This window comes from Eupeodes corollae, chromosome 1, assembly GCF_945859685.1.
Source record: "Eupeodes corollae chromosome 1, idEupCoro1.1, whole genome shotgun sequence".
Lineage (NCBI taxonomy): Eukaryota > Metazoa > Arthropoda > Insecta > Diptera > Syrphidae > Eupeodes > Eupeodes corollae.
In genome coordinates this window covers 182,053,203-182,078,262 of record NC_079147.1, presented here as the reverse complement: position 1 = coordinate 182,078,262, position 25,060 = coordinate 182,053,203, and the positions used below count along the sequence as shown (strand labels likewise).

Genomic DNA, 25,060 nt, shown 5'->3' with positions numbered 1-25,060 from the left:
TTTTTTCTTGAAAAAAACTTTCCTATAGCTTACAAAAAATTACCATTTATAAGGGGAGTCTTATTCCATTTAGCAAACAATAAGTTTTGAATGCAAAGGAATTGTCATAAAAATTTCAAATCAAAGATTTGTTTTTGTATGTTTATGCCTTCATTGAAGTTAGTAAAAGCTTTAAGTGTCAGCAATTTTATTGAACTGTTTTGTCAAAGAAGCTCGCATGTATGTATGTAAAACTGACATTTTTCTTTAAACGTCTACACTTAGAAAATCATTTATTTTTAATAACTTTTTAGTTCCAGAAAATAATTTTAATAAATTTATTAATTTCTTGTTTTTCTTTTATTGCAGAAATCCTCAATTGGACATCTACTTTACTGCAACAAACTGGCATTGAGTTTGTTTCATAAAGCTCTAAACTGTAAGTAAATGTCTTCTTTTTTATCTCAGTCATTAGTTTAGAACCTATAATTTTCAAAAACCGATTAAAAATGAAATTGTTGATAAGGAATTTTGTGCAGCCAAGTATACTCTTCACATGACGCAGCTTTGGTTAAAAGGGTAAAGTTTTGAATTAACCAAAAAAAAACAAATGCTCAGATACATTCCATTTAGGTTAAAAACAAATGTTATGATTTCTATACGTAGTTTTAATTTTTTCTATTTTCAAATGTATGGTTTTAAATGAGTAAGTTGTTATTTAACACAAATGAGATTAACGTTTCGTGTATATTTTAAATTTAATTTTTGTGTTGTTGCGTGAATAAATCTACATATGTGTGTACAGATGAGTTCCTTACTATGATGAGTATGGGAGTTGAGAATGCTTTGAGAATTAGTACTGATGCAGCAGCATGTTGTTTTTCTCATTATTAATATTATTATAGATGGAAGTATGATGCAGGAGTAAATATAATTCTATACGGCATATCAGGAATATTAGGTACACAAAGTACCTACCTACTGTTGTTCCTATAATGATTTTAATTAAAAAACTTTTGCTCGTTTGTGGTAGTTAATACCTCAACATAGGTTTCCGTATGTGCTGGTGTTTATATAAATTCTTATAACAACTAAATCAAATATAACACAAGCTGTACCCACAATCATCAAGCAAACAAAAAAAAAAACACTACCTCCCTCTTCATGTCCTTCTCAGACTCCTTTTGAATTAACTTTAGGTGCAATATTGTACCAGAAATGAGATGTAGTGATTTTCCTGTTTTATGTACATACAGGCTCTGATGATGTACGAGCACAATTGTACTTTTACTTGTATGTAAGTCCCTGTCCATTTACATTTTTGTACTTATTTTATTGCATACCTCTGTACGTATACATTCATACGTACCGTACATACTATATCCTTTGTATATTTTATTTGTGTTTACATAAATAGCCTCAAGGAAGTCGAAAAGCCATAATATTGTGCCTTGGCTTGCCACTAAAACAACAGTCAAAATAACCAAACTATAAACACAGTAATTTAAGCCAAAAAATAAAGCTCGATGAATGTTTGTATGTATTAAGCTGATGTTGGTTAGAAATTCTATGAATTGTTGGTTACATGATTGTGCAGTTAACAGGGGTTTTAACCTCGTCATCGTCAGAACAAAATCTCATACATACTTTTCTTCTTTTTTGGATACAAGAAGTTATGAAAGGTTTGTAGGTATATTTATTCAATGTGTCTACACAGACCTATTTAAGGATGTTCCCATATGTTGTAAGACTTGTTCTTTATAAATGATAAAGCAAAAAAATGTCCTTAGTGTAGGTAATTGAATATATTCATTTTCTTTTTTATTAACTTGGAAGATTTTTATTGAATTTTGTTTAGGGAACAATTTGGTTAATTTGCTTATAGTACATATGAATTATTTTAATTGGAATGATTGCGTCATTAATATAAAGAAAATGTTCATACCAAGAACTGTATAGCTATGATGGTTCAAATAACCAACAGAAACTTCTATGTCCTATTTGAAAAGATGTAAAGGTGCTTTTATATCTGGCTATATTAGAACTTGCAAAACTTTATTATTAAGAAACTTATTTGAGAAAGTATAGTTGGTGGGTTGGAATGCAATCAAACGATAAGTTTCTCATCGGGCTATCAAGTTTTATTTATATAGAAAGAAGCAAACATACATTTTCTGCGAGTCACTATAATTTTTGTGTACTTTAAGCGCTTTATTAGAAATTTGAGCTTTGTTAGTATATTTAAAACCTTATTCTATTTTTTTTTTTTGAAGTTTTTAAAATTGTATTTATAAGAAACGTTTTCCGATTGAAATGCATCGATTAAAAAACTTATAAGTATGAGTGCCACCGAGTTCTGTTTTGGATCCAGTTTTGTTTAATTCTCAATTGAATTTCTGGAGTTTTAAACGTAGAAGAGTGTGTTAAGAAAAGATGTCAGTACCCTCTGCTTTTCATATTCGTTTCTAGATTCTCATCCTTGTTCTTCGTATGTGGATTATCAACGGTAGCGTATGATAAGCTCAATAAATTCTGATCTTGATAGCATTGTTCAATGGAGATTCAAAAACCGTGTAGAATTTAATGCTTCAAAAACTCAATGCTATCTACTATTACAAAAGCGTAACCCTCCCTAAATGCCACTATCCATGGGTGGTACTTGCATCGAGGACATTGAACAACTATCAGTCCTAGGTTTGTGCATCACAAACCACTTGTTGTGAAGTGATCACATATTTGACATCGTTAAAAATGCTGCTAAGTGTTTAGGTTTTCTCCGAAGTTGCAACAAGTTTTTTACCCCTTCTATAATTTACAAAGCTTTTATTCGTATAATAATTGGGCTGGTGCTCCAATAACGTACTTGAGTCTTCTAGATAGATAATAGATAGAAAGCTCTAAAAATGATTGGAGATCGGCCTTTTACCGAGACATTTGCTTCTCTTAAACACCACCGCAAGGTCTCATGCCTGTCATTATTTTATCGTTATTTTTATAAACAATGCTTTATTGAAATAGCCACTTGCATTCCTCTGCTTAAATAATTCAACCGTAATACCCGTACTGCTAGGAATGCCCATCAGTTTAACCTGGAGCACAATTTCGGACGTACTGTTAAGTACAGGGATCCTTTCTTTCACCGCACTACACGAATGTAGAACGCTTTACCTGACTCAATATTTCCCACTCATAACAATGTGCAGACATTCAAATCCAATGCACAGGTTTCTGCTTTCTAATTCTATCCTCCTTTCCTAATTGCTCGCATTGTGTTTAATCATTATAAGGGTATCCATAATGCCTTTAGTGCGCCCACAATATACAAAAATAAAAGTGTTGAATTCGCATAAAACTCAAACCTTATTTTGAATTAAATTTCGATAAACGCCGTATTATTTAAAATAATTTGCTATACATACATATTTCGGATCTTTAATATCTTGGTAAAAATCAATATGAGTTTTTTAAGAGTACTGCGGACCAAGGTTTCGGGATCATCTTAATCCTTCTTTTGTCTAGCTTTAATAATTTCAATAACTATCCCCTTACCCTCCCTCTTAGCGCATACCCGTCACTTTTTACCCAATTCTTTCTGAAATACACCCTTACAAAAATCATAACAAATATAATTTGATTAAATTAAGCTTAAAAAGAATCAGGACTATTACAAAAGGTCTTATTGAGCATTATCTATTTTATCAAATTATGGAGAATAAACTAGCCTTTAATAATGATCATCATCTACTTGCAAACCGGGATCAGGTTCTGGCTTCATTCAAACAGGTTCTACATTCACCCTATCGCCATGATTTTTCTAGGTTGTTCCTCTTCGCTTATGCGAGCTTAATTTTTTTAGCGATAGCTGCTTGCATCAGGTAGATTGCATACAGTTTATATAGTTGCAGCGACTCCGGAATCGTCTTTCCTCACATAAGGAGTCAACGGTTACCCGTAAGACTTCCTTCTCGAACACGTTTAAGAGATTGAAGTGCCTTCTACTAAACTTCCAGTTATCGGATCCATATGTAAGTATTGACAGAACTATAATCCTGTACAGAAGCAGCTTAGAAGTTATGGTAAGATGTCTGGACTCAAAAAGTTTTGACCAACTACACTTGACTTTGAGCAGCCTTTAGCGAATTTCGTCTTTCTTGTTGTTATCGGCTACTACTATTGACCAAAAGTAGTTGAAAGGCTTCCACAAATTCTTGCCCTGCCAATTGTTCTTCTTGCATTTGACGTCGTTATGTACTTTGATTTTGTGCCGCCTACTTGATCTGAAGAGAAAGGAATCGTGTTCAGCTTATTCAGTTTTTCTGGTGATAACGATATCGTCTGTGAAAACCACTATCTGGCTGGACCTGTTGACAATGGTGCGTCTTGTTGGTGTGCTAGAGTTACAGGTTCCCTTTCTAATAAAATGTTAAAGAGTCCATTGCAGATGTTGATTGGTAATTCGGCTATTTTAACTTGGCCCTGCATATTAGTTATCCTAATGCTGAAATTTCTCATTTCCTTATTTAGTTCTACATTGGATATGCTATTGTAGATGACCATTAAGTTTATAAACAGATGATAAGTTTAAATATTAAATTATAGACATTTTAACATCATCTGTCAAATAGTAAAAATCTGATCGGTTCTTGATTTGTCTCGATGAAGAATTAGGCCCTCACTATTAAAATTGGTAGTACTTGAAAAACTCTTAAAATTTTTGCCATTTTGCATTAAGATCACGAGTTCCAAAACTTTGATTATTTGTAAGTTCAATGTCATAAACACCTAGAAAAAAAATCATTAAAAAAAAACAGATCTTTATGAGCGGAGACAAGACGACTTTACTAAGAAATAGTACTTCAAATTTTCAAAAAAATAAGAGAAAAATTATAACACAATAATGTTGTCGTTCTTTTCAAATCTTTTTTTCTGAAAAATTACCACTCCCGCTTAACATGGGGGACTTAAAGACTTAAAGGATACCTTGTGACAAAATAGTCTATTTTTGTTGCTTTAAGTATCAGTTCGTTTTTTTGTAAAAATACATTTTTGAAAAACTCTATTCTGTTAGCTGTTATGTCTACAGACACAGTTGCAAATATATTCTTAAAAACTAGTTGTTATATTCTTAAGTTTAGAAATTCGTATTAATATCAAAAATTGCTCTTATACCGTTTTGAGTTTTGAGTATAAATGTGTTTGGTAGGTGCAGACTTTAAACTAATGAGGTTTCTTTTATAAAATAAAAAAGATACCGAAAAGTTCTATACATGGGATATTTAAGAAAGTCATTTGAGATTTAGAAAATCATCGCGAATTCAATGAATTTACATAACCTCAAAAAACCAAATATAGGATATCATCGTAATGTCCGTTGTTTTGTTTGATTGTTTTTTGTTTTTTTTTTTTTGAAAATACAATTAATTTTAAACAGTAAAATTCATTGTACTGTCTTTTTCCATAATTTCAGTAGAATTTTATGCAAAATTTAACCTTTTTATTTTCTTTCAAAACTATAAGCAATAAAATATAATCAAAATATGTAAAAATTGCATCACAAACATCAAAAACATTGAATTGGATATCAAAGTTGTAAAAGTAGATATCTATCTTTTTTATAGTATTCAAAAATTCCCCCTAAAAGTAGACCTGTCAATTTTGAACACCTACCATAGTTTTAATTCAGCGTTACTTTCCCCATACCAACAAAATAATTTCGAAACGATATTAAAACAAAAAAATGGTACTCCTAGTTCTACTCTCTCCCCTCACTCGCAACACATTCATTATAAAACACTTCAGTTTCTAACAGCAACTACACAAAACAAAGTGTTACATCCCCCTCTCAAATAAAATACAATATTTTGACCACACTGATGACATCAGTTTTGAATTTAATTTGATATGACAAATGAAACGTTTGAGTGTCAGAGTTGAGTTGAGCTGAGCCAATTCGCCCTCTTTGGTCTCTTGTTTGAAGTGTGTCTGATGTGTGACTCGTGTGACAGCTGAATGCACACAAAAGGGCGTTTTGAAAAAAAAAAACAACAGATACTATAAATATATTTGGAAATATTTTTTGGAAACTGATGGCAATTAAAATGTTTGCACCTCGAAAATATAAAATATGCTAGTGTGTCTTTTTTTGTGTAGTTTTTTTATTTTTGAATTAAAAAATATAGCAAAAGTGGCTATTTCCGGCTTGATGCCAAAACAGTGTCCGCTGACTTTTTTTGAACTTTTTGTTTGTAACTAGACAAACGTGAGATTACTATGGCATGTTTTTATTTTGGCAACGTCAGTGCAATGAAACAAGTAATTTTAGAATTGTAAAAATGGGAGCTTTTGAATGTTAAATTCACTTAATTTTTTTGTTTTTCTGTTTACATTTTTTAATGTTGTTTTTTTTTATGTTAATGTAGTTAAGGTGGAAAATATCACTTGGCATCTGTGACAGCAAAAATAGTGAAGTTTGCTGTCGTTTTGAAAATGTTCAAATCAAATAGCAATGAGTTTTCATTATGAAATGCCAAGTGTATTTCTTTTTCACAGGAAGAGGAATCAGGAGCCTAAGAAACTGGGGTTTTAGTAAGAAACTCAAAAATACCTATTTAAGCTAAACCTGAAGAATCTTCCTGGTTTAAAGGAAACGAAACAAATATTTATATCCAATATTTTCTCATGCAGCCCCTATGACAGATATCATTTAAAAATTTTGTGGGTTTAGTAAATAAAAAAGTTTAAAATGTGAATTAAACTCATTTGAAACACTTTTTGAAGCCAATGTCAAAATTTTGAATTACAGGCATAGCTATTTTCCCAAAATCTAGTGAAATTAAATCGAGACCGAGTAAAATTGTTTTTATGATTCTTTGCCGAAGGCAGTGATAAAATATCGGTTGGAAAATACTGATACGAGCCTTAAAAGTATCTTCAAAATTTTAAAGAATGTTTTTTTACTCGAAATGTTTTACTTACTTAAGGTGGCGCTACAGTCTGGATCGGACCTGGGCTTCATCCAACAGAAGTCTTCAGCCATCTTAGTCCCTACGTAGCTGTCTCCAATTTCACACGCTAAGTTGGTTGAGCCCCTGACCCACCTGCTGCTCCATCTGCGTCGCGGTCTTCCTCTTCTGCGCCATCCCTCGGGATTGGATTTGAAGCCCTTCCGGGCTGAAGCATTGACCAACCATCAAAGTCGTTGGACTTTTATTCTTTTAAGCAGGTCAGTGTCGCTATACAGCCCGTAGATTTCGTTGGCTATGCAGACGCGAGAAGTTTTTATGACGTTTTCATCTTTTTTTGATAAGGTGCAATCCTCATCGCCATATATGAGAACCGAGATGATGGATGAATGTCTTTATAGACAGTGACTGAAGTTGCTCCAGAAAGAAGATTTTACTACTCAATTGCCTTCTAAGACCAAAGAAGCAGCGATTTGCAAAAGTTATTCTTCGTCTAATTTCAGCGCTGCGCTGGCGCTGGTGTCGTTCTCTGAATTTATAGGGGTGCCTAAATAGACAAAGTCCTGAACTACCTCAAAGTTATAGCTGTGCATGGTGACGTTCTGTTGAAGACGTGTAGTCGTTCAATGTCCTTTTTGATAAGAGCATATTGCCTTTATTGACTACTTAACCCATTTCCTTCGCTTCCGCCGCAATGCTCAAAAACGCACCACTCACACAACGCTTTGATCTGGCAATTATGTCAATAATATCGAATTGTCTGAGTAATTTGTTTGACATTTGCAATATTGTGCCTCTAGTGTTGACGATTGAATTTTGCACAATTATTTCTAGAACGATGTTGAAGAAGTCACACGACAGTGCATCGTTTTGTCTTAAAATTTTGTTGACATCCAAAGCATGGGTAAGATCTTGTACTTGATAAGTCGAATGCATTCTCCATCGTCATTCTGCAAAAACGGACAAGTTTTTCAGGGATGCCACAACTAGAAATGGCTTCTCAAAGCTCATTTTGAAGTTCCTGTTTTTTTCCAAGATCTTCGTAATGTAAATATCTGGTCAATGTTGGACTTTCTTGGTTTAAAGCTAAAAATGTTACTAGTAAATGGAAGAAATTTGTTTGGCTAAAAAACAGTTTTAAATGCTTTGTCCGTTTCCTTAAATATGAAGTTGCAGTCTTTTTTAAAATAACTAAAGCTTTATTTTCTATTAGTAAAGATAATGTAATCGTAACTTGAATGGCAATCATTTCTTCTTGTCGAATTGAAATAACTTGAAAAATCAAAATGTAAAGCCAGGAATCTTTTAAAATCAATGTACTCCATATCGATTTTAATAAATTTTAAAACTGCAATTTTTATTTTGAATGCATTTAAATTTAATTTCTTTTGAAAATGAAATATGCAACCTAGCTCACAATTAAATTGTTATTAAAGGCAGAGTTGAGCTTTGATACTTTTCAAAATACTATACAAATTCTAGACTTTATGTCCCCAAAAACCAGAAAAATCTAGAAAAAAAAATTATTTTGTTCAAAATTCATTTAAATTTATTAGGAACCCCCCTTTTTTAAATTTAATTAGGTACATATATAGAATTTGAAAACGATGAGGGAATTTGCCTTTGAAGTGTTGTTTTCTAAATGAATCAAAAATTACAAAACAGTGAAAATTGCAAATTTACAAAATATGTTAACGTTACAGAGTTGACAGGTTCAGAACATTGTCATAACTTATGTTTTCATCCCTAAGTCCCACCCAATTCAGTTCAAATTTGTTTCCTCATCGAACCCAAACATAAATTCAAACAACTTGCCCTTATGAAAACAAAAAAAAAACAAAAACAAACATTTCACTTAATGAAAATCTCAAAAGTCTTCACCACACAATTGTATGTACGTATACCCTACACACCTACCATCGAACATAACATTCAAATAACTGTTCAACTAAAACCAAAATCACCAAAGTACCTTTAAAAGTTAAAAAAAAGGATTTCCAAATAAAAGGACAAGAAAAATAAAGAGAAAAACTTTTATATGTATGTGCAGACACGCTTCGGCCCATTTGAATTGGTACATTCAATTAGGTACATCACCATCAACCCGTTTAAAACCAGTAAAAGTCCATACAGTACTCTTATACCAACATCACATACAGCGACCCGCATGTCCTTGTGTGTCCTTTGAAATAAAATAAAACAAATTAAACAAAAAAAAAAAACTTTATCGCAATCGACCAAAAGCTGAGTTTTTCAATTGATATAAAAACAACAACCATGATGTGGATTCAGGATCAGACGGAGGTAGTTAGGATGATACTAAGGAAAACTTCTTAAAAAAATGTCTTCAACATTCATCTAAAACAACCTGAATTATACATAGTATATACGGTTATCTCCCATCCAGAGCTTAATTTCATTTCTTTTGTATTTGAATTTTTTTTTCTTTTCATCTCTTTAAAGCAAAGCAAAAAAAAAAACACAACTTGAAAATGGAAGATACATTTTCAGGATATTCGTTGGTATATCGTATATCCGCATTTGAAAAAAGGACAATTCCTATGGTGATATCAAAAAGAAAGTTCTCCTGCAGTCAATTCTGATGGTGGTGGTACTCAATAAGACGACATACATATATCTAACATGGTTATAGATAGATATTGGTTTGCGGAAGAAGTAGTAGATTTTCAAAATCAAATCAAAGCGACACAAGACTTTGATTTGAAGTTGTTATTTTTTTTTCTCCCTGTATATGTATATCTATCGTTTTGTATCATATCGGTAAAATGCGGGTGTCAAATGTGTGGGTACCCATCAAGGATTAGAGAAAAAAGATGTTACGGATATCTAAAACATTCGAGTCGATACGTATAATGGATTGACAGGATTTGAAACTTGAGAATTTGAATGAGGTACCCAGTTTGTTTAGGATCAGATAGTTGGGTTTTTATTTATTTACTTTTTTTACGGTTATGGGATGTAAGCGAAGTTTGTTTATACTTTTATGAGGGCGAACGTTATACATTCATATGTTAGTACCTAATGTTTTTTTTTCTTTTTTGAAATGGAGTTGTATCTTTTCAAATGAAGTGAATCGGTAATGAGAGAAGAGGATTAATTTTGACATTATGACTTTAGATTTCTTGGTAATGTGAAATTTATTTCAAAGATTAGATAGGATTACACTATTTTGAAAAGTAATAAGATTCTCGTATGTCGATTTTTCATGATGGCCTTTATTTCAAAAATATGTACCTTTAAAAAAAAACCTTCAAATCTATTAAAAGTTTTTGACAAAGCTGAACTTTAGTGCACATAATGTTTAAACTACTAAGCGGTGTGCATCTGTTTTAAGAAAACTTGACGTCACTTTTATCAACTATCCATCTTAATAGATAGAAATAATTGACTATGGATTGGTTCATTATTTTTTTTTAATGGAAAGTGCATAGGACTGTCATTTAATTATTCATTCGTCTTAAAAGTTACACACTCCATTTAGACCAAAAGATGGAACATTTGAATAAGCAAATAATTTTCATAAGAGCAGACTCTGTGAACCTTTTTTGAAGTTTTTCTATACGACGAATGCTAGACGCGCTCCATATAACAGTACAACATTCTAAATGTGATCAAACGAGACTAGAATAAAGAGTTTTTAATGTACATATAAGGGTTTTCGAAATCTTTTGAATTTCGAAAAACAAACCCTAGCATAGAGTTTGCTTTTAAAATCGCATGGTCCATGTGATTTGAGAAATTTATTTTAGAATCGAAGTTTACTCCTAGATCCTTATGGCTAGCAAGTCCTTCTAAAATGTCGTTTTACAGTTTATAATTATAATATAATGGACTGTGATTTTTAGAAAATGTCACAAAGCTACATTTCTTATTGTTGAAATATAGCCCATTGATATTAAACCAATAATTAAATTATTTAAATCAATTTTAACTTTTTTTGCATCCTTAAGCAAATTTATGAAACTGAATATTTTCAAATCGTCAGCAAATAGAATACGTTTAGAAAAAGTAAGATGTAATGTACGTCGCTAATAAAAATGAGAAAAAGAAGTGGTCCGATGTGACTACCTTGAGGAACACCCGAAAAATGTATAATTTTCTTAGACAAGGCAATATCAATTTTTACCACCTGTTTTCTGCCTATTAAATAGCTCTTTATTCACATTAGGAGCTGAGAGTGAAGCCCATATATCTCTAGTTTTTTTTTAAGAGAACACTATGTTGAACGCGTTCGAAAGCCTTGGAAAAATCAGTGTAAATATTGATCTTATCTTGTTAACTATTGATTACTTCAATACAAAAATCAACATATCTCTTCTATTAAGCTACTATATAGGAGTTTCTTAAATGCAACTTCGTGATTCAGTAGTCTCGACATCTCATCAACGTATCTATGTTGTAAAAAATTCACTTTATAAATAAAAAGATATAAAATCTGTTATATTGAAATTTTGCTTTAATCTTAAAAACTCAAATCACATAATCTGTTAAATAACTTATATAAATTTAACATAATATTTTGGTAACATTGACTTTTAACTTCATTGAAATTTTAGTACACATACAGTGGCTTCCACGACTAATCGGACACATGAAATATAAATCTTCGGAATGCATTTTCTTCAAGAAAATCTATGGTTAAAACTTTATAACCATTTTTTACGGCGTTAAAAACTTTTTTATTTTAAATTAATACAAATTACAATTTAAGCTTTTAAAGAGCAAATAAATTGTAAAAGCAATTGTAATTTAACTCCTCACACATAATAGAAGCCTTAATATTTAGTACTTATTTGCTTATCCTCTCAATTTAATGGCTTCCTTATCGTCGAGGTACCGAAAAGAAAAGTTTTAAGCATTCTTTAATACTTTAGTTTGCTTCTCCTTTTTCTTGAAGACCCGTCTTAAGAGTTTCGATTGCATTTAAAAAACGTGATTATTTTGTGTTTTAGGAACTTAAGGGCAGTAAGTGCATGAACTTTCTGTACTTGGGTAGTAGGCTTAGTAGGAAGTGAAATTGTCACACTTAATTTATATTTTTTCACCGATGTATAGCTTTGTATACTCTTTCAAGAAAATCTTTTTAGATTCCGAAAATAAGAAAGGGTTCTAGTTGATCAGCCTAAGAAGTAGATTCTTTCCTTTCACTTTTTGGACAACATTATGAATTCTTTTTTTAGTTTATAAATATGTAGAAGAGCTCGACACAATTTTTGTTATTTTTAGTACTGATGTATCTTCCTTGTTATGCAACAAAACCAATTCGAATTTAAAAAGACGATTGATTTCCTTATGGTATCATTTCAGTGTAGAGCAGAAAACTACCTTAATTGTAAGTAAAAGCCTTTCGTAATACAAGGTTAATAATAACCTTGTCACTTGACGTTAAAAGTATCGCTACAGAATTACTACAATGCTAAAACAGTGAGTTTCTATGTATGAGAGGTTAAATTCAAGTATTTACTTTTTAGTACTTATTTAAATATGCTATATTCTTAAAGATGGAATAGAGCGATCATTAATTTCTTCTGTTTCTATACGTTTTATTTACATTTTTCTTGTCCGACTAGTTGTGGGAGCCACTTTAGTTCTAAATAATCACTGAAGTACGTCGTTTACAATATTAAACATCTTTGATTAATATGATGACGAGATATTTTGTTAATCAATAACTAACTCTACCTTAATTAACTTGAAAACGTAAAGTAAAGTGGACTTATTCCTTTTGTAAAGTTGCTCAATGACTTCCATAGGTTTACCAAAATATATCCTAGTATTCGACATTTTACTGCTGTTAGCTTCTTCAAAAACTCACCTTAAATTGACTTCAGAAAAATAGATTAATAACTTTCCATGTCTTTCAAAATATTTTCGCAAAATTGATACCTTTCCGTTTTGAAGTTTAAGTATTTTTCCAACAAACTCAATACTTAGCATCAAAAAAACTTTGTATAATGTCATTAAATTAAATGTATTTTAGAACTAACTTCAATTAAATAGATTCTTATATTCAAAGACTATATGATCTTAACGCATAAGCACCTTAATTATCATACCTACAAGTATTTGCTCAGAAATTACCACTTAACAGTTTGGCCTTTCTTTATGCCAAATATTCAGTACATTAAATTAATTCAGTTAAATGTAATATATACTAATAAATGCATGTAACAAAAATACCCAAAACTTTACTATACGCCAGTTGTTTTCCCTCAAGAAATTCCCAATAATTTCCATTTTCAATATTGGACCTATACTCTTGGTATGTAATCATCAATTCTCTCTCAATACTTGATATCATTTGAATTTATTAGTTTGATATTCTTCTTTCTCAATCTTAGGATGTATAATATAACATATCATAACATAACATACTTATATAGATAAAATATATTCTAATTGAATTTTCCCAATGCATTGGCATCACTTTTGCCTATATCACTCAATTCTATATGAAATTAGCTCACATAATGCTACAAGGCCATTTGAAGGAGAATACATGCATAAGAAAACCTAAACCCAGCCAGAACTCATTCGATTTCAATTTAAATCCTTAGTATAATTTTCCCAAGGATATCATTTCCCATATAATTGTTACACTCTTATATATACAGTATCATCATCTTCATCTTTATCTTCATCAGTCACTTGGGCATCACTTCATCTCTCTCATTTTCTGCCAATATATTTTGATGAAATTTTAATAAATTGTCCTATGGTTGGTTGTACTCCCACAATATAAAAATAAATAGGGCACTCTTTGTCTATCTCTCTTATTGTCATATTTGTAAAATTTATAATTAATAATATTGTGAATCCTTGAATAGAGAATAACAGCCTGGAAACTAAATTACCGTTTAGGGTCACCATGTTGTCCAATAGAGTATGTCCGTCTGTCCGTTCGTTCGTCCATTCATCCATCTGAACATCGTCGTCCATGTTTGTAGATTTTTACCCCGGGGCAATTTATTATCATTGGGAAAGGGTAAACACACATATGTATACTAGAGTGAACCTTTTTCAAGGATGAATTACTTTGCAATTAATGTTTCAATCTCAAGAGAATAATCAATGGAAAATGACATTGTAATTGATTTTAAGCCAAACATATGTAACAACATTACAGCTCAAGGGATATATGACCCAACTCAACTAAACCCAACCCCAACCCGATCCGATCCGAACCGAACCGAATTGACCCTAACCAACCATGATAAGGATGTATGAATACGATTTTCAAAAGAGTTCAAGTGGTGGATATGGGCCCTTGTGAATGCACAAATCGACCAAATGAAATGCATGATTATAAGAATCAATGTCCTGTGTCGTATCTCTTTGCAATTGGGGATCGAGAGTTCTCGAGAAATCACATTAACCTTCTCCGTCACTGATGCCGCCATCACTATCACCATCACCATCACCATCGCACCGCCACCTTCATCGAAGCGGGTTTACACATGTCCACCTTTTGACACCCATTTTCGATACTTCCCCCATCAGGTTATGGATGAAGGCATGGGGAGTAGAATGAAGTCCAAAGTCAATCAGCCCAAACCGACCATCATTTTATTGAGGCAAAGGGCTTGGTCATACTTAATGAGAGTGCTTATACAAAACGCATATGCATTTCACATATACAAGTAGTACAAGAGGACTCATACACGGTTCGTAAGGTCTATTCTCATGCCTCCCGTCCTGATAATGTTTGGCCCTCTCGAAGGACGATAATCTATATGGGTGCAGTGTAGTGTGTGACAGGGTGCTTCTGCAACGGGCTTACAACATTCAAACAAACATTCACAGCACACATCCCTTCGAACCCTCAATTCATACAGAATGGACAAAGTAATTTAATATAGTCCTAGAGCAACTATTTACTTAGGAAGAGAGAAAGCAAGACTGTATGTTGTGTATACATACGAGTATATCGTATGATGGGACATGGACGGACTATGTGCCCTCGAGGCTCGAAAATGCAGTACAACCCGAACTACACATATGATTCCTCTTGTCCTTCTTGTGTGATGGTTCAAACTGAAATAGAGAGAAACTAAGTGGATGCAGTTGAATTGTACAACAACGAATGTTTTAAATAGCTACCCTTACATTCATTGCTTCGATGACTATGACTATGACTATGACTATGACTATGACGACGACGATGAGGACGACTATGTAGCGGTGGTGGTGGTGGTGTTTGGAGGCGCAGCATTTGGTTAGTTATATAGTTGCCACCATCACCAGCATCATCATAGATATTCTAACTCAAACCCACTCAACTCACACATTGCATTGCATTGCACCCCTTGACTGGAATTCTATCTGTGTTAGAAGTGTATCTGTGGAATTCTTTGTTGCAAGTTGAAAATTCTTTGAATAGTTACAAGTTTGTTTTTTTTTTCCTTCTTTTGTCTTGGGGTTTAGGCGAGGATACCTTGTTTCATATGCAGCGTGGTATATAAAGTTGGGAATAGATTGCTTCGTAAATTCACTTTTAAAGAACAGTTTTGATTTTGATTCCAGAACAGAAATTTTGTGCGAATTCGTATCGTTTGTAAATTGTTGCAAGACATAAAATCTTTCAAATGCAATCATGAATTGTGAGAGATTAATATTTGCTGGAAATTTGTGTTCCTGCTTGATATTTCGCAATGACTTCGTAAACTATTAACAATTTTTGTTTGACAGCAAAAATGTTAAGAAAACAAAAAATATTCCTATGCAATAAGAAGATCTTGGAATTGGGTAATTTTCACATTCTTAAGATTTTAAGTTGTGACAGAAACTCTTACATTTTTTAAGAGCGATTTCTTGATAAGAACTGAAATCAAATGAATGTAATCAGAGATTACATTGCAGACTACCTAAAACTAAAATCAAATTAATCAAATCAAATGGGGTGGCGCAACAGTCCGTTGTGAACCAGGGCCTAGTGACTTACAACTCTCAACCATTCCTGTGTGCGAGTACTGTTGTCAGGAATGGAAGGGACCTACAATTTAAGGCCGAATCCGAACGGCTAATTTGAGAAAGCACTTTTTCATGACAAGAATTACTCTTGAAGGATTTGTCAATTCCTCGCAAAAGGCAGTACCCGCGAAAATTATTTTTTTTTTAAATTAAGCTGGCACAGGCAGGGATTGAACCCAAGACCCCTTGCATGATAGTCCAACGCACTAACCATCATGCCACGGGTACTACCAAAAATCAAATTAATATTTAAACAAAAAAAAGATAAATAAATAAATATCAATTAATATTTAGGAAATGGAACACAAGTTTATTTTTTAAGGTTACTATTAAAATGGAAGTAAAAGTCTATTATATTAGACACATAATTGGTTTCCCTAACACAGCGAGCTATAGGTTCATTAACTGCGTAACCCTAACTAACTTACGTGGAATAGATCGTAGTCCTTAAGTTGTCGAAAAGATATATTTAACTGAATCAAAGATATAAGGTATGGGCAGTTGATATGATACGACAGAATATCACGAATAAATAAAACAGAGAAGATTTTACTTCAATTTTCAAGTGACTCTAAACCGATTAGTTTGCATCTCGTAGGATGTGAAGGAATTTATATATTCCATCCAAGTTTCCATGCAACAAACCTAGTGGAATTCATTTGGACTCTTTCAATTCTTAATGAATGAAATCTATAGTTTGAGTTCCAAACCACACAAAGCATTTTAAAATAGATCTTACGTATGTATAAAAAAAGAGATTTAATACGAGTAGTATAAGGGTCTAAAAAAATCTGATGAATTCCTTTTAATAAAACCAAGCATTGAGTTAACTTTTACAGCAATGTATTCAAAATATTTGATACAATTCAAATTGAGGTCAAAAACAAGATCAAGATTTTTTTTCATTGACTCTTTCAAGAACACTTTTGATAATTTTATATATTGACGACGAACGATAGAATGAAAAACATTGACATTTTGAAACGTTCAAGATAATTGAATATTCTTTTACCATTCAATAAGCATCATCTTGAGAGAGAAGGCAATCATCAGTTTGTTTTATGCATCTATAAAACTTAAGATCGTCAGCAAACAAAATCTAAGGGAATTATTAAAAAAATATCTGCCATGGCATTAATAAAAATTAAAAAAGTAAGGGTCGCAAATGACTACCTTGAGGGACTCCTGATGACACATGTATAGGTGTAGAGAAAACCATTACCAATGGAAACAAATTGAATGCGTCCTATAAGATAAGATTTCAACCATTGCAAAATATTTGAATGAAAACCAATTTTTGATAATTTGTTCAGTAGAATAGTGGGGCCGACTTTATCAAAGGCCTTTGCAAAGTCAGTATAGATGACGTCAACCTGATATCCTGCCTCAATTTAATTGAAAACGTAGTTTGTGAGAAAAATAGTTAGAAGTTGTCGACCTGCCCGATACAAAGATATGCTGGAAGGGCGATATTACTTCCTTGAGCAAAAATTAAAACTTATCACACACAAGTTTTTCAAAAAGTTTTGGAATGCTGGATAGTTTGCAGATTGGACGGTAGTTATATATTACCTGTTTTGGTTCTGCTTTATGAATAGGAATTATGAAGATATAAGAAAGAGGTTCACAGAGTACTGTAGCACAAATTTTTAAGACAATTAGAGCCACTCCATCTGGACCTGGACGATTGTCATTATTCACATTTGAAAGTGCTTCTTCCACTTCAGACTTACTAATAACTAATCTTCCAACATTTATCGCGAGTAAACATTTAACTCTATCTTAAGTCCAGTAGTTTCATGCGTTACTATCATTATAAGAAACGCCCAATGTTAGGCAATGAGAATCGGTCCAAAAGCAACCTAATGATATGCAACTAGTTAGTGTTTAAAAAACAATATATTATATATCTAATATTTGCCGGCAGATCTATATGAATGAGCTATGAATGAGATACTATGACGAGGTTAAAAGTATCTTAAAACAATCTGCAGCCACGTAACTACCTCTACACATTAAATTATGTCATAATATGGACAAGCAACTGACTTTCCCCATACAATATTAAGTACAGACTCGTTTAGTCCACTTTTAACCAAAAATAATGTGAATTTTGAGTTTAATTTCTACATTGAGGAGTAGTTAGCTTGAATCACGGCAGCTCTTCAATATCTGAAAATCAGTCCAATTTTCAAGTGACAAAATGAAGTATTGTAGCATATGCGATAACTTTCTTTCTATTCTATTCTTGAGAAAGTTATTCTTTACATCTACAAACATTTGTATTACAAAAGATCGAAGTTATAGTGCTTATTTTTTTGGACTGATGAAACATCAAAGCACCGCTCTGTTTCTATAGATATATGATTTTAAAAAAATATTGAAAAAAATTGATCACTCTTGACAAAATGATAGTTCCTAGGTGAACAATCAAAGTGGAAAAACGACATCGGAATTTAATTAAAACTATCGCGTCAAATCTGTTTTCAAATTTGAATCTGATATTCCATAAAATTTGATCGCTTTTAATTGTATGGAATATGTTATTCAAGCTATGCAACAGATTAATAGCTCTTGGCCTTAAAAAACTAATTTTCCATTGGAAATTCTCTCATTTTTTAGCAGTCCTGTAACCTATTGTACGGCTAGACTACCTTCTTTCCATTTTTCTACCGTTTACGGCTATAAAATGTATATGTTTAAAACCCCTTAATTTCCTGCAACCACCGTTTAATAACTTTTCATCAAATTCACCCAGACTTCCTGTAGGTATGGAACAAAATAAATAAATATAAAAATAAATGAACATCTATTACAAAACATAATGTTATTGATATTTTAATGGATCTGAAAGTCCCTAGGGTTATATCTTATATCCCTCCCTCCTCTTCAATCCTCCTCTATAACACATGTTTAAAGGTACCTTTAGGTAGGTACATACCCGTATTCTGTATCATTTCTCTCTCTCTGGATGATGATGGTGCAAAACATGAAAAACCACCATATCCTTTTCCATTTTTAAACAACACGTACAATATGTTCTGTCATATCACCTGAAACACACGTAAGAACAACAACACCTAAAAAAAAATAATAAAAATACACATGATTCTGTACTTATGTATCCTGATACCACCACTGCCACGCCCCATTGCGTCTCTTAGGAGTATAAGTCTATAAGAAAAACTTCGTTTATAAAATATTCAAACGTTCATTTTCTCCATTATATTTTTTTTCCTTATATGTGCGGTTTGTTATTTAAAAAAATAAAACAAAATTCAGGAGCCAAGAGATCCTGGCTAGGTACGTGAATCAAGGACCACGAAGAAACACAACCACACACTTATATTCATATGAACATCCACATAAATGATGATGAAGATAACGCCGATAGAAATGATGGGTGTGTTAAGCGTTTATCGGCTGCACCAAATATTGTGTTAAATTTGAATGATTGACTAGCAGCATATTGTGATGGTGATGGAAAACAAAAATAAGCCAAGGCAGAAGGAGTGCAAAAAATATCTCATCTTTGTCGATTATCCTCGGAGAAACAGGAGCCAACACATAAATAAAAATAAAAATGATACACATCACCAGCAGTACCGCCACCACACGCATTGCGAGCGCGGATAAACCAAAAGGGGTCCATTAAATACGTTCAATCATTGCGTGCTTCAAGGAAAACCACTGTCGTTGCTCGTCATCAGCGTACGCGCGAATATCGCACAGCTATCAAATCATCTTGGGATTTCGTGGGAGTGCTATAAGATACATCGCTCTTTGTAGGGACAATAAAAGTGAAGGCGAAGCGGAAAAAAAGAGAAATGGCAAGAAAGTTTAAATTTACGATACGTGCACAGCATGCCCAAGCTCAGCACTGCACTACCAAAGTCAGAGTCATAGCCATAGCCATAGCCATATACAACCAATCAACCCCTTTCGTTCGTATAAAATCTTTTTGTTTTTAATAAAAAAAAAAACATAGTAACTACGCTCAGTGGATGTCGACAAGAACGCAAACGACGACGAAAAGGATGAGAATGACGATGACGAGAACGACAACAACGACGGATTAGATTTGTTTTTTTTTTTACAATCTGACGCTCACCCTTCTAAAGCCATCTACCACCACCCCAACCGCATTTTATAAAGTTTGATGTTACCTGATGGATAATCCTTTGGGGGTGTTATGATGTGGCAAACAAATTTGCCTCAATTGGTACGAGGAATTTTAGATTTTTATTTTTTTTCATTTTCATTTTCCGTGCTTTGCTTTTCTTTTTGTTTGTTGTTTTTGTTTTTCTTTTTTTTCTCTCCAGAGCTTGGAACTGAGTAGCGAGTATCTTAAGTAAATATTTAAAATTGGATGACACTTTGCCAAGTCATGGACGATAATGGAACCCTCTCCGTAGTCTTTTTTATCCTTTCGGTTTTGGTTGTTGTAAAAACCAAAGAGTATAATAGACGTAAAGATAATTTATATATAATTTATTTTACTTAATTTTGTGTTGGTTTTTGTGTATGGGTTGACATGAGGTTGTTTTTCTTCTGACACTTTGATTAATATATTTTATTCAGTATATTATCAATCTTAACAATCTCTTAAGAATCTTCTATTATTTAAACATATTCTAAATGTAATTCAGCTGGAAGACGGATCCTAACAATATATTTTGACTAACTTACTAACTGACTGACTAACTAACTGACTAACTGACTGAATAACTGGCTGACTGTCTGACTGACTAACTGACTGACTAACTGACTGACTAACTGACTGACTAACTGACTGACTAACTGACTGACTAACTGACTGACTAACTGACTGACTAACTGACTGACTAACTGACTGACTAACTGACTGACTAACTGACTGACTAACTGACTGACTAACTGACTGACTGACTAACTGACTGACTAACTGACTGACTAACTGACTGACTAACTGACTGACTAACTGACTGACTAACTGACTGACTAACTGACTGACTAACTGACTGACTAACTGACGGACTAACTGACTGACTAATTGACTGACTAACTGACTGACTAACTGACTGACAAACTGACTGACTAACCGACTGACCAACTGACTGACAAACTGACTGACTAACTGACTGACTAATTGACTGACTAACTGACTGAATAACTGGCTGACTAACTGACTGACTAACTGACTGACTAACTGACTGACTAACTGACTGACTAACTGACTGACTAACTGACTGACTAACTGACTGACTAACTGACTGACTAACTGACTGACTAACTGACTGACTAACTGACTGACTAACTGACTGACTAACTGACTGACTAACTGACTGACTAACTGACTGACTGACTAACTGACTGACTAACTGACTGACTAACTGACTGACTAACTGACTGACTAACTGACTGACTAACTGACTGACTAACTGACTGACTAACTGACGGACTAACTGACTGACTAATTGACTGACTAACTGACTGACTAACTGACTGACAAACTGACTGACTAACCGACTGACCAACTGACTGACAAACTGACTGACTAACTGACTGACTAATTGACTGACTAACTGACTGAATAACTGGCTGACTAACTGACTGACTAACTGACTGACAAACTGGCTGACTAACTGACGGACTAACTGACTGACTAACTGACTGACTAACTGACTGACTGACTAACTGACTGACTGACTAACTGACTGGCTAAATGACTGACTAACTGACTGACTAGCTGACTGACTAACTGGCTGACTAAATAACTGACTAACTGGCTGACTAACTGACTGACTAACTGACTGACTAACTGACTGACTAACTGACTGACTAACTGACTGACTAACTGAGTGACTAACTGACTTGATAACCGGCTGACCAACTGAATGAATAACTTACTGATTGACTGAATGAATGACTGAATGACTGATTACCTGACTGACTATCTGAATAACTAGCTTAGGACATTAACTTTGTTGTTATTTAAATCAATACAACTGACTAAATAATTGTTTCACTGACTAATTGGTTGACTAACTGAGTGAATAAGACTTAAAGTATATTGTGTCAATCAAAATAAATATCGGTTGTTTTAAAATAGCAAATTTCTAGTATTTGATTTTAATAAGGTTTTTAAATTTTATGTTGAATATTATGTACATATGTTAGTCTTTAAAAAATCTCTAACTCATTCACTTAAATTTCAATCTTAATAACTAACTAACTTTGAACCAATTCATTTAATACTCATATTAAATGTAATGTTGAGTTTTTAGCTGAATAAAGGATCTTTCACTTACTTACTGCAAAAGTAAATGCCAGATTTTAGCAATGGTTACAAAATGTAAAAACGACAGTTAAGGTTAAATTAACGTTTAGTTACAAAATAAAAATTACTGTGTTCAATGCACATATCGAATGAGGACTAATTCTTCAACATTTTAAGAAGGTAAAACTTGGTATAAAAACATGAAAACTGATAAAAAAAAACTTTTAAAAAATTGTGTTCAAACTCCTACAAAATTCAAATAACGTCTAAAAAATCTGCATCAAGGGCTAACAAGACCTTAATTTTACATTTAAAAATTAAAACCGCAAAAATCTTAGAACAAATTTGTAAATTTGTGGCATATACTTCTTTGATAAAATTTTGAGATAGTAGTGATTACTTCATACAAATTAGAGCTATGTTGAAAAAATAAGTTTTTCACTCACACAGCTCATTATTAGTATTACTGTTATTTATTCAGTTTTCCCCATCATTCAAATGCCATATGAATGTCATTCTCATTAAAACTTATTTTCATTCAAAATATACAAATTTCTTTCAAAATCTCTAATTGTGTCAATGTCCTTCACATCACATTTTCGTTAATAAGATTGACTACAAATAAAATTTCAAGTAAAACCAACAACACCTACTGATTCCTGCCATAAAACTACATGACGTAAAGATGTTCAAAATATGTGTAAACTTTACACACTCTAATGACCTGTAGTTGATATACTCGTAGATATCTCCTTTCAAGCCAAATAATTAAAACTGCACCTCAGCTATTACTTCAGACACACACAAAATTATTTCAAAAAGGCTAAAAAAGAAATACTTGATGTAATGATGAATGTAACTTACCTACCCACAAACCCTACATACGTAACTGTGTATGTATGTACTCGAACATAAACATTACTATGCCCACTATCACATCACAGTCATGTCGTCCTCGTTTCCTTTCATTTACTCCATTCAATGAATATGAACAAAAATAAAAAAGGACTAAAGCAAAAGTAAAATAAAAAAGAAAATACAAAAACAGTTTTAACGGACTAACGACTTGGAAGTGAACAAATAGAGAATACGAATGTAAAATAAAAAGTAAGAAAATAAAAAAAGACATCACACACAAACAAAGAAACGGAACGGAACACAAACCTTTTTAAAAAGACGAAAGGAAAAGGTAGTCAGTTCAGTCTTCAGTCCTTATACAGTTAGTCAGTACTCTTACATACCATACCATACGTATAGAATACATGAAGGTCCTTTGATACGTAATTCTATTTCTTTGGCTACAATTTCTTTCTTTTGCCAACTTCATCATCACTACCTATAAACTCTCTCTGTCTCTATCTTTTCCTATGTTAGAAACATAGATTCAACATTTTCTTTTCATTCTTTTTCCCAACTTTATTGCAAATGATTGCAATTTGCTTTGCAACAACTCTCCACACACAATTGTATACGAAGAATAGAAGGTTCCTAACACAGTACCTAGAGAGTTGTTGATGAAAATAGAAAGAAAAAGGAAAGAAACGCGTTGGCCAACTGTTTTTGAAAGGAATTATTGACAGCTTGAGGTGATTTCTCAAAATTCGTTTATTTTAAATTGCTTTCTTTCTTTCTTTTAAACGTTAGGTTTTTTTACTTATGTATATACGTTTTGGAATACAAATGTTGTTCTGTTCTGGGTTTTCTTTCAAGTGTAAATGTCATTTTCTAAGAAGTTTTTACAAAATTTACTTCTGTGATCCTTTTTTTATTCGTAATTTTGAAAGGAGTTAAATCTCTTTAATCAACTTCAAATCCAATGATTGTAAGGCAAAGTAAGCATGATTTTGAATCTACCGAAAAATTTGTTTCTTGACGAAATCTCAGAACTCAGAACAAGCTTTGACTCTGTAATATTCAATGTTCTAAGTTTTTTCAGAAGAAGTGACAATTATTGGCAGGATAAGTTTTGAAGCTATGTTTCGTATCTAGACGCACTTCTTAAACAATAATCCAATTTTAAGTAATGATCATAAAAAACCACTCTGAAACCATTTTGAGTTCCAACCAAGGCCATACTGTTTATCGATTTCAGGGTTTTTTAACAAAATTAGTTTAATCTTAAAGCTGTTACTGACAAACGTCTGTAAAAATTTCAAAAACGTTCAGACAATTTTGACTCAAAGAAAAATAGCTGGTTTCCCCACGTTGCCAAAATCTATTCGAATTATAAAAGATTGTATCTCAAAACCCTGACGTGAAAACTGATTTTAAAATCGGATTCGAAATAAAGCCATCAATTTTTTTTATTTTGTGCGCGCACTAAAGGGGTTATGACTTCCCTTTAATGATTAAACCCAGTTGAAGCAATTAGGAAAGGAAAAACCGATGCACATTGGTTTTGAATGTCTGCACATCGTAATGAGTGGGAAATTCACATTCGTGTAGTGCGGCTAAACAAAGAATCTCTGTACTTAACAGTACGTATGAAATTGGGCAAATTGGGGTAAACTGATGGGAATTCCTGGCAGAATAGGTATTAGGTTGAATTGTTTAAGGGGAGGAGTGCAACTGGCTATTTCGCTAGAGCATTGCTCATAAAACAATGACAGGCATCAGACCTTGCGGTGGTGTTCAAGAGGATCAAATGTCTCAATGGGAAAACGGTCTTCTAGCATTTTTAGAGCTCTTTCCCGAAAACTCAAGTACGTTATTGGAGCACCAGCACAAATATGGGAGTTATACTCGAGTTAAGGACGAATAAAATGCTTTGTAAATTATAGCCAGATCAGAAGGGTTAAAAAAGTTCTTGCAACTTCAGAGAAAACTTAAACACTTCAGCATTTTTGTCGATGTCAAACATGTGAGCTTT

General features: G+C 32.8%; 1 protein-coding gene across 6 annotated transcripts in view; it reads left to right on the top strand.

Moving 5' to 3' along the window:
- Window positions 1–348: 348 nt before the first annotated feature.
- LOC129943354 (tyrosine-protein phosphatase Lar) overlaps window positions 349–25,060 on the top strand; it is a 421,011-nt gene continuing 396,299 nt past the window's right edge. For all 6 annotated transcript variants that reach the window (XM_056052723.1, XM_056052721.1, XM_056052724.1 and 3 more), the window contains exon 1: window positions 349–418. The gene's annotated coding sequence lies outside the window, so the exon portion shown is untranslated. The remainder of the gene's footprint in view (window positions 419–25,060) is intronic.